General features: G+C 43.7%; 1 pseudogene across 1 annotated transcript in view; it reads right to left on the reverse strand.

Annotated features, from left to right (window-relative positions):
- LOC311170993 (chondroitin sulfate proteoglycan 4-like) overlaps positions 1–10,942 on the reverse strand; it is a 46,373-nt pseudogene extending 35,431 nt beyond the window's left edge. The window contains exons 1-3 of the transcript in view: positions 10,873–10,942; positions 5,098–5,261; positions 1,125–4,687 (exon numbers count right to left, since the gene is read on the reverse strand). The product of the transcript in view is annotated as a chondroitin sulfate proteoglycan 4-like (transcript). The remainder of the gene's footprint in view (positions 1–1,124; positions 4,688–5,097; positions 5,262–10,872) is intronic.
- Between the last annotated feature and the right edge of the window lie 490 nt (positions 10,943–11,432).

The following is an 11,432-nucleotide window of genomic DNA, read 5'->3' on the forward strand; positions in this document are numbered from 1 at the left end:
CTCATAGTCAAATTTCATTTATAAACTACTGCTGATTTGAATTCAACCTTTCTTGATGTTGCTCACCTCATTTAGCAAACAAGTAAATTTGCTTGCAATCCTGAGGGTAGGTTCAGAATAGGCTTGCATTTGCAATCAACTGCCATAAATCACAGCTATGCGACCCACAGAGGACTACCCTAAAAAGAACATTCTCTTCTAACTCTGATCAGCAGGGTTGTGCCATTAGGAGTTTCCAAGTAGAAGCCCCCAAAAACCAGGTAGTTTCTGGTGTGATGTCTGACCCTGGTGTTCCACTGGAATAGCCAATTTTATCCATCAATTTCAAGAAACAAAAAGGGACTGAATTCGGAGCTATGGAAATAAGCTATGTAATAGTGTGTCCTGCTACTTTATGAATTGTTTTTATGTTTAAGTTATACTAAGTCTTTATACCCCGCTTCATCACATCACAAACATAAATCAGATCCAGTGGAACACTGGCAGAGTTGCTATGGAATATGGAAAAAGTAAAAATCTCTTAATTTACTATAATGTACATCCCTCTCACTTCCAGTTCATCCTGCACTAAAGCAAATGCACATACATACATGAATGTATGAACACAAAGCTTAAAATAAAGTTTTATATTATCACTTATATTCCATTTCCAAATATAGGAAATTTAGTCATATCTAAATCATACACCCTTCCAGTTTTTCTTCCTAATGGCACCTACACTTAAAAAACAAAAAGTCATCCTAATAGCTGGAGAGAGACACCCATACAAGGTAACCTTCAGGGCCTCCCCGGTGGCACAACAGGTTGAACGCAGCGCTATGAAGCTGTCCGCAGCCTCTACATCATGGGTTCAATTCCCAGCCGGCCAGGGAGATACCCACATGGCGCGGCAGACCTCTCCTGTCTCACCCGCTGTTCCCCTCAGCAGTGCCTTCAGTCCATCTGCCTGTTCTGCTCCCCGCTCTGTCTCTGGTGAATCCTCTCACTTTCCCGTGCCTGTGGCCTGTACCCCAGTTCTTATATAAATAAAAATAAATCTTAAAAAAAAAAGGTAACCTTCAAAAGCAAACTAATTGACTTGGCTCTGGGACAGTGAGGATGATAGTGCCAGGACAACTACCTACCTGGAGTCTTGCTCTACTCAGTTTCACTGATTTTCCTTCTACTACAAGGGACTTGCTGTGCAGAACCTGGGTGTGACCTTGGTGGCTTTCTGCTCATACTCACACCTAGACGTCCACTTCTAGGTGCACATCTTTCACTGTCAGGGTGAACACATCAAAGTTGCCACTGTCTCCATGTCTATAAATCACAAGCCCTTGCCTCAAGTCATGCTGGGAAAATGAGTGGGACACCGAGGTGTTGACCAGCACCCCGCCATGCTTTGGGGGCTGCACAATGTAGAATTGGATCTCTTGGTCCGCTCTGACATCTTGGTTGGTGGTGACACTGAGATTGGCTGCAGTGAGGTGGCCATCCTTTCCTCTCTGCACGAGCAGCCTTGTATTGTTAGTTATGTGGACGCAGGGGTCCGCCATACTGACTTCGAGAAGGGATGATGTGTAGTGGACACCATCAGTGACAAACAGCACAAAGCGGGCCGAGTTTGCCCCTCGATGCCTGAAGAGCACCCATCCTTCCCTCAAGTCGTCTTGCTTGAACTAGTAGAGTTTCTGACTGGGGTCACTGGCTCAAACCAAATCCCCACTGAGGATGCCCCACCAGATATACAGCAACTGCCCATCATCAAAATTGGAATCAGGGTTGTGGTAACAGAGATCTGCCAGGGTCAGCAAGCACTGGCCATTCCACACAACGTGGAAAACCTTATCTACCACACGCATGGGTTTCTCATCATTCTTTAACTCAACTGAAATGGTGACTGACTTCTGCAGACTATTGTTCTGTGCCAAGACCACTGGCCACTCCCTCTTGGCTTGGTCCCATGGTGGAGGCCACAAGGAGGAAGTCATCACACTTGATCTCAGAGTCATCATGGACGTACACCAGCAGCTCACTCACTATGTCTTGATCAGTGAATACAATGATATTGTCATGTCCTCCCAGAGAATCTGCAGGATTCAGAAGTTTCAACTTCCAGTGTTGAGGACTCTTTACAATTGTAGATTGGAAATGCTGATTGTCCGAGGTCTGAGCGAATAATTCTGATTTCATAATTACTTTCCTTTCTCCTTCTTTTACAAATAACCCTTTGCTAGTTAAAATAATGTGCATATCTTCTGCTTTGACGTTTATTCTGAAAGTATAATCTTTTGATTCAATGTGTTTTGCAAGCATCAAGAATCCAAATGGATCTTGTGCATCTTTCCAGGGCCTCCCTTGTGGCTTATAAGTTATCTCAGAGTCTGTAATGTTTTTTTGGCTGAAGATTGAGCTTGTTTTTAGAACTTCATTGCCAAGGAACAATTCTCCGTTCTTAGGTGGGATCAGTAACTTAAAATGTAGTTCCCTCTCGGCTACATTCACACCCTCTGTCACATACTGCAAATGATCAGAATTCAACACTTACTTGTTAACGTGACTGATCTCAAGAGGAACATTTTTCAGAAGTGTAAACTTCAGCCACTGTACAGTAACAAGAAACATCAGCTCTTTGCTGACTTTTCCTTCTATGATAACTTTAAATGTAAAGTGATCCGTAACATTTTCAAGCTACAATTCCTTGAATGTACTGCAGTACCGGATCTGACCCCAATCAATAGAATGCTGAGAAAAGGTATTAACTTGTTCCATTTCTCACTTGATCCTCACTGCTGAATCTGGCCAAATTAAGGCAGATGAGTGATAACATAGCAGGTCTTCATTTCATGCTGTTCACCATTAACCTCCACTGACAAGTCACTCTGTGTAATTGGCACTGTGCCACCCTGCTGCACAGTCACACTGGGTCTATCGGCCACTTCAAAGTCCCAAGGAACAGCTGTGACCCATAACACCACAGTATTACTGACTAGGTCTCCATCGCTGGCTCTCAGGACAATCCGAGAGTTCCAATAACCCCTGTGGACATAGAAAATGTTGCCATTCCTTAAATCCCCATGTGTAAAACCATTAATGTCTCACCCAGGGTCAAGTATGTTTTCTAAAAACCCAGCATCTGCATTAAAGTTGCCAAGAACTGAAAAACTAAGACTCAAGGAACCTGTGTCAGGGTCCTTGTATTGTATTGGAAGATTCATGTATTGTATTGGAAGTCAGTCTTTTCTTAGAGTTCTCAAACAAGACAAGCAAGTTTCCTGCAGGGAGTTTAAGATATGGGAGGTCATTTACTGGGATGACAATAATGTTAAACACATGTGCAACATGATGAGGATTTAATAGCATGTCCTTCTTGATGTTGAAAAAGACTGCAAATGTGAAATAATCCCTAGATTCTTCTGAACCATTGTGGACATACCAAACTTTTCTTTGCCCCAAATCTAACATAGTAAAAGCCTTCTCCATTTCTTGCTCAAGGAGAACTTTTAATCGAAGGAACCCATGAGCAGGCATTTCTTTTATTTTATATAGTATTTGAGAATGATGGATATTCAGATCCTTAAATTTCACACCCACCTTCATATGTCTTTGTGCCAGTAAGGCTTGCCCACCTTCCTGGACCTCCAAGTTATTCAGAACCAAAAAATAGCTACTCATATCTTGAACAAAAGGCGTGCCAGTCTTAGGGACAGCAGTGGAAAGGGAAACTTCTGACTGGAGCAGGTTTTTTGTTGTTGTAGAGGGATTTTCATTATCAATACTCTTCGTTTTACACCCAGCAGAAATCTCTCTAGAAACAAGGCCATCCTTTAGTGCTCTCTTTTTTGAGTTTGCTTTCAAGCCTTTTAAGCACCCTTTGAAAGAGATTCCATGAAGAGATTTTTTAGGCACAGAAGCAAATTTTAACCTCTTAACTTCTGCCCAAGTATGGTGATCAACACCTCCCATAAAGAAGGGGCCTTCAGATACGAATGGCTTGCTTTGCAAAGGTGGCAATATCCTTACTCCTTGTTTATCTACCATCAGGTCCAGATACCTTCCAGTGAGCTTGAGTTGAATAGCATGCCACTTGTTGTCACTAACTCTAAAAGAAGAAAGCTGAGTATTACTTTTTCTATTTCCTACATGAGCCTTCAGTAGGCCTTTATCTATTTCCAAAGCAACAAAATCTCCTTTTCTACCTGACTGAAATAAAAGCAAGGCTTGTTGAGTTCCAGTCTGCAAATTAAATTCCAGAAGCCCATCCCCTTGTACCCTCCATTCTAGGAAAGTGACCTAGGACCTAGAGCTAAAGAAATTGATGGTTTCATCCTCCCCTTCAAAAAACTGGTCATTGCACCTAGTGATACTTCATTATCTTCTTAAAACCAGGGTAAGATTTAAGAGATGTAAGGCTCTCCCTCTGGTTAAATACTATATCCTCCATACACCCCCGGAAATTGGGGAACTCTCCATCTAAGTAAGGCATGTCAAGTCCACTATGTCCCGCTATGTAGATTCCAAGTTGAAAATGCAAAACATTTACCCCACCAGTGATCTGTCCAGTTGTTGCATAATGTTTGTCAATAATCAGAGAGATAGTGCCCTTAACATGGTATAATTCCACCAAATGCCAAACCAAGTCATCCACTTGAAGTCTTTGCTCAGAAAGAAGAACCTGTTCACTTGTACCCAAATTCACTCTCACCTAAAAGAGAAAAATCATAATTAATCAATCTCATCTCATAAAGTTTTGTTAAGAAAATGGGTCCATTCACAAAGAGAGAGGGGAGGGGACAAGAAGGAGGGGAAAGGATGCTGGGGAGAGAGGAGAAGAAGAGAGGAAGGGGGAAAGGAAGGAAGGAAAACTTGGACATGAAGACACCTCCCACATTTATGAACTGCACATTAAGGTTATGGGCTGCATATTGAATGCTAGTTAAAAAAATTTTGAGTCAGAACATTTAAGACATGCTGATAAAACTGCAGATCCCAGCCCCTATAAATGGCATGATTTTATTCTAGTGAAATAACAATTCTCAAATGTTTAACTATTTTGTTCTTTTTCTCACTGTTTTTCTCTCTAATTGAATGCTTAAAGATTTTTAAAAATCATACCCATAAATTTCCTGATAGAAGTTCTACTACAAAGTAGTCATTTTTCCCAGCTGCATGAAAAAGTAATCCCTGTGATTTGCTGGCTTGAAATCTTAACTGAAGAGATAACTCAGAGGAAACTTCTATGATGCTGAGCTCCTCATAGTTTTCACCATAAAAAGATGCTATGAAAAAAAAAATTAAAGATGTAAAGGTTAGTAAAAGTATTATGCAATGACTATTCCATTTTATATTGACATCGCCCTTGTGGGACTGACCCTATTGATGAAAGCTGCCTTGTCCAAGGCCATCCCTGCTTCTGTCCACAGATCAGACATGGGAGTGCAAAGGCCCAGTGATCTCTTGCACCACATGAACAACTCTGAAGAGTCAATCCCTCTTCAGAATTCTCAAAAGGGGTGGCAAAAAAGATTGAGACTTTCATGATACTTAATTGCAACTTTACTTCTCCATTTACCCAATGCTGGTTCTTTCCCTTTCAAAGGGTTAATCACTGATGGTGAACTATTTGGTCTAACAATGGAAGGAAGCATTAGCTGGATAAGAAATATCAAGCTATGAAAAATATAGGACAAATCGTATTTTTTTAAAAAGAGGAAAATGGAATCAGGTGTCTATTATTAAACTTGAATGAAGCTTTGGGGACAGGTAAGCACAAACTGGGAGGCATTAGTCGACAATTCCAAGCTAAGTGTGAAATCTAGAATAGTAAATAAAGTCTTCTTTATTACAGCAGGAATTCCCACGTGGGCACTGATGGTCAGAGTAGTCTTGTTCCAAATAAAGTTCAAGTTCCAAGCAAAACAGGTTTTCGTTGACAAGACTAAGCCATAGCTGAGAAAGAATGGAATCTTGACGTTCAAAGAGGACATTTTAATTTCTTGGATCCTTAGACGCCTCTAAACCCTCTTGACCTACAGATGTGGTTATTCCCCTTTTAGGGTTGGCACTACTCTCTTACTTAAAGAAGATACTGAGGCCTTTTTCCACAAGCAATATGTGACCCCTGAGAATACACCCCCATCTCTGCTCCTGATCCCCTGATCCCCTTGTCGGGCTTGATGTGGGAGTAGTGGGACTAGTCCCGAAGGAGCTGTAAGACCTCCCCAGTCTGTCCTGCCAAAGGCTGGAAGAAAACACCCAGAATTGAATGTACTGGTCAAAGGGGCAGGAAGGTACATTTTATCGAGTTGGAAGCTGTAGGGTAAATGATTTAGTCAGGCTTTTTCTGCCACTAGCTTCTGTGGCTATCACCTGTGGCCTTGACAGTGTTAATGCAGAAGGCGCTTGGGAGCGTGGTCGCGGGGCGTGCGTGCCTAATTGTGAACACTTGGAGCATAGGTGTGCACGCATGCGTAAGTGTGCACACCTGAGCCTAGAGGCCAGAGGTATAAGGATGGCTACAGGAGGACATGTGACTACAGAAGAGGCAAGACCACGAGAGAATGCCAGAGCCCAGAAAAAGAAGTAAAGATTCATGGGGGGCTGGGAGGCTGGGTGGCCTGCCTGCCTCCAGCCAACTCCCTACCTGGTCTGTGCCTGTCTCCTTGCATGCCAGCCTCCCTGCCTGGTATGCCTGTGTGCCTGGTTCCCTGAGAGAGGATTAATGCCTGAAAAATCCACCAAGGACTCCAGGACTCTTTGTTCAACTGCCTGAATCCATGTGGCACAAGAGGAGCACTCTCCAGAGACGGCGGATATAACACACTGCAAAGATGCCCGAAATAGTGTGAACTCATAGCTAAATGGATACTAGAAGCACAAAAAAGGCATAGACCCACTCTCCATGGGACAAATATCACAGAATTGCCATGACAGATAGAGGAAGAGGGTAAAGAGATGGAAGTGATATATCTGGGGTGGACTATGATAGGACACAGAGGCACAAGCAAGCTACATGCAGTGGTGCCCAAAGCTCCGTGTCAAACATTCTTATGCCAGCACCTTTTCCTCAACTTACACATAGGACTATGGTGGGGTGGAGGGTGGGGTGGACTATGGTGCCAGCTGATGGAGGAGCACAACACCTGAGCCTGGTTGCTGGCTGGGTGAGTTCATCATATGCGTACAAGCTGAAAATGGACTCCAGCTATACTATAGCTCCCCTTAGGGGTGTCATGAAAAGCACTAGTGAGAGAACATGAGGCTACCAGAAGAGGCGGGAGTAAGGATGGAGAGGCTGTAACAGAAGGTGGTGAGTGTTTTGTTTTGTTTTTTAGAAATGTGTTTTAATATTTGTGTAAAAAATGTCTGCCTAAGTCTCTTTCTCTAGGAACCCCAACCTAAGATAGGTAGGTAGCAAATATTTATTGAGCCAACCTAAGCTAACACCTTAATTTCATAGTTGAATAAGTCAGGCCTAGCAAAAACTAGAATAAGATCTCCACAGGCTTTCTCAGATAATGTGTAAGCAACCTTTTCTCTAGTTAAAAAAATCATTAATAATTAAACTCAACAGAGTTAACGTGAGAAAGATGAAACAAGCAATTTCAAACCCAGTAGTTAATCCTAGCTTATCTTCTGACCGTCCCATTACTGAATCCCCTTACTCCAATTTTCGACAGACTAAGAGATTTTATTATGTTTTCAAAATCAGGAAATGTTTTTTAAATCTTAAAATCTGCTGAGAATCACTAAGTAACATTAATAAAAACAATATCCCTATTTTTCCCATGTTTCACCTCTCTGGCACTAAATTCCAGACCCACTGGTGGCAAAATTTCCATGGCCCCCAGGGAAAAAATAAGGAGGCAGATTTAAAATACTGGTTTGACAGGCTGAAGCATTACTTTTGTGGCCCCTACTAGGTGCCTCAAAATAACAATAAAAAGCAAACAGAAGCAACGTAAAGTTTGTTCCTAAAGACAGGTGTCCCACCCCGCAGTAAAAGAAAAAGTGAGATTTCTATATGAAGTGTTAGAAAATCAAGTTGAACAAAAATTAGAGCAACTTCCTGGTTTTGTGCTTAAATAGAAGGCAAAATGGTTGAATGGCAATCAAAATGAAGTAGTAAAGTAGATAAAATACTTTTCATATATTTTATAATTTCTACCCAGGAGCGTGATTATCTTATTCATTTCATCGATCTTAGAACTAGTTTCTTTTCCTTCCAAATTCTGTCTTTCTGGGTTTTTGTTTGATTTTGGTTTTGTATCTGTTTGAGGGGCATTGGGGGGGGTTCTTTATTAGCACCTATTATGTGCTAGGTACTGTCATGGAACTGGAAGTAGGGGAATTAGTCAAAGGGACTTGCAGTCTATCAGAGCACATCCAAGCGATATTTGAACGTTGGTACAGCAGAAGGTATGGTTTGGGGAGCGGGGGTAATTAACTATAGAGTGTCTCTCCTAAGCAGATTCAAATGCCCCATTCTCTGCACATTTATTTCATCCACAAATATACCAAGTATTTTGTTTGGTATTTGAGAATGAATGGTGAGCAAGACAGACTGCTAATCAAGCAATTACAGTTGCTTATTAATTGTTAAGTGTAGACCACAGCAGAAGCACTCAAAGTAATCTAGAAAGGAAGAGCAAGAGGCTTTGAGGTAAGGCAATGGCTTTTGGGAAGACCTGGTAGGGGAAAAAACGAATCTTGGAGAGACTGGAGAGAAGAGAGGTGACTGCAAGGAACCAAAGTTCCAGCCTGGCTGGGCAGTGTGAAGAGGGGGCAGCCAGGGGAGAATCTGCAGAGCCAGGAAGGGTGAGAGGGCAAATGGTTATAGGCAAAGGCTACTGAGGCTTTCCCTGAAGTTTCAATCAGTGTACACATGTATAAACACAAATGCACACTTGCAAATGCACACAGCTGGCTACTCCTTCCAAGGCCCCAATCAGCCTCTCTAGTTATTTTGTTTTCTTGATGATTTTGTAGTTCCAATACCACCTACCCCAAATAGAAGGTAAGATTTTGAGGTCCAGAGACTCTGTAAATCTTGATCACTACCCAATCTCCAGTGCCTAGAGCAGTGCCGGCATATAGTAGGCTCTCCATAAAAGATGACTTTGGAAACCCTTGACATTTACATTCTTCAAACAGCCTGAATCAACCACAGAGATAAAGAAGAATCTTAAATTCAGATCACACATCTGGCTACTGAAAAAAATATTCTTCAAAGTGCCCCAAAAATAGCTTTTGGTAAGACCTGGGTATCTAATATCTTCCATGCAATTAGAGCCCCAGGTGAAGGGCAATATAAATGTTAAAGCACATGGTATGGAATTCTTTATTCAATACATGTCCCCTATCAACATTCTGTATCCCTAAATAGATATGTCACTCATTAACCTTTGCCTCATACCCAAGTTAACTGGGTTAAGATGAGGAAAGGGAAATGATCTTGGCCAAGTCATTTCACATCGCTTAAAAAAAAAAAAATGAGGAAAAGGCGTGATGAGTCTTAAAGGCAGAAAATGAGCATATATTGAGTAGTTCTCAAATGGCCAGAAGGTCTTACACAGTGGTTTTTTTCCCCCAAGTCTCTTTGATGAAGTTATTGTCTTTCCAATTTTATAGAAGCAAGACTTGAAGTAACTTTCCCAAATTCATCCTGAGAATACATGCTGGCCTCCAGATTGAAGCCATGGGCTTTTCATTGCCCTACACAGAACAGGTGGATCCCTGGCTATGAAGCCCTTCATCACCCAACTCCATTCATTGCCCTCTTAGATCTTCCTGGCCTGCAGCTCAACCTTGCTCCTCAAAGACATGATCACTGCACCCCTAGCCCTCCAGTTCCAGATACAATGCACCAGGCAGGAAGGGGGGAGAGAGGAGGCAGAGAAAGAACAGGAAAGAAGAAGAAAAGTGAAGAGCTCTGGGGTAGACAGGGCTCTCAAACAGCAGAATGGGAGCAGAAATGGGAGGTCTGGAAGCAGACCCAGGGCAAACAGGGCTGGGGAGAGGTGTCCCACAACAGGTCATGCTGAAACATTACTCCAAAACTCCCCATAAAATCATCAGGCATGTAGGCAGCAAGAGCACTATTTGAGTGTGTCGAAATTAATATAAATAAGCACTCAGAATGTAATCCAAATACTACAAAGATATACGAGCGTTTTGATTTAGAATGTGTTCTCTAAAAACGTCGCCAAGGAAGACTTTTATTGAACTGAATTAAATTTCAAGAGCCACAGAGGGCAGGAAGGCTCAAGTGTCAGCTCAATTAAGGAACAAGTTTCAATAAGTATGTTTCTATTAGACATCTTTCACTTCTGAAAAGCGCCATAGAAATGTAAAGCACTTCCAGTGAAGATTTAAACCGATATGAGAGGCTTATAAAACAGCAGGCCAGGGGCCAGAGAATTTCGGTGATAAGTTTAAGGTCGTCACTCTCAAGAGGGTTTGAGTAAGGAGCTACAAAGGACCCGAAGGGAGGGCAGCAAGAACTGCTCTCAGAGTGCAGCTAGGAGTCTAGCTTGGAAACCAAATCCACTGGGAAGACCATGCAGAAGCCAGGAACAGGGCCCCGACGTGGCTCCCCCAACTGATGGGGACTGGAGGCGCCGGGGCCGCTAGGGCTGGCAGTAAGAAGTTCCAAGAAGCGAGAAGCCAAAGCGCAGGGCCCAGGAGTCCCCACCCCCAGCCGCCCAGCACAGGAATACCCCGCCTTAATGTTAAAGTAGGGGGTCACCGAGACTGTTTCCTGCCCCAACGCCCCCTCCCCGCCCCCAGCTCATGCTCTCCCCCCTGAACACCCTCTTAGACCTCCTCTCCTGGGCGCTCCACGCGTGGCTGGCCAGGGACCGGGATTGGAGAGTATTGGGGGGCGCGTACCTCTGAGGGCCCTGCAGAGGCCTAGGCAGGCGGCCTGCAGGACGAGGCGCGGCGCCCGGAGCCTCCTCATCCTGCCGCAGCAGCCAGCGCCACGGGGACTTCACTGCCCGGCAGGAGGAGCCCAGGCTACCTGTGCCTGCCCCTCCCCGCCAGCGCCCGGGACCTGAAACCCGCAGGGGGCCCCGCCCCCAACCACACTAGGGGCTGAACCTGGGCGGGGAGAGTCTTTTGTACCCCGAAGTTATTGTGCCCCTTCAGTTCTGCCTTACTTTAGGATCCACAGCCGGATAAGACCTTTTCTGCCAGCTGAAGGTGAAACCAGGCTAGTGTGGAGGCCCCAAGGCCTAGGGCGTGCACTGGAGGGCAGAGAGAAGGGCCTCTCCTTCCCCACCCTGCCAATATCTGTGACCGAGTTTAGGCGGGAATAGCAAATGGAGAGTGAGGAACACAAGCTGGAGATGTTGGTAGGAGGAAAGAAGATTCTTGGAACAGGTAGGACTCTAAAATGGCCTTGAAGCTGCTGGTTCCCTTAACTAGAATAAATTATGGCGGGTGGAGGT

Source organism: Talpa europaea (assembly GCF_964194135.1).
Source record: "Talpa europaea genome assembly, chromosome: 5".
Taxonomy (NCBI): domain Eukaryota; kingdom Metazoa; phylum Chordata; class Mammalia; order Eulipotyphla; family Talpidae; genus Talpa; species Talpa europaea.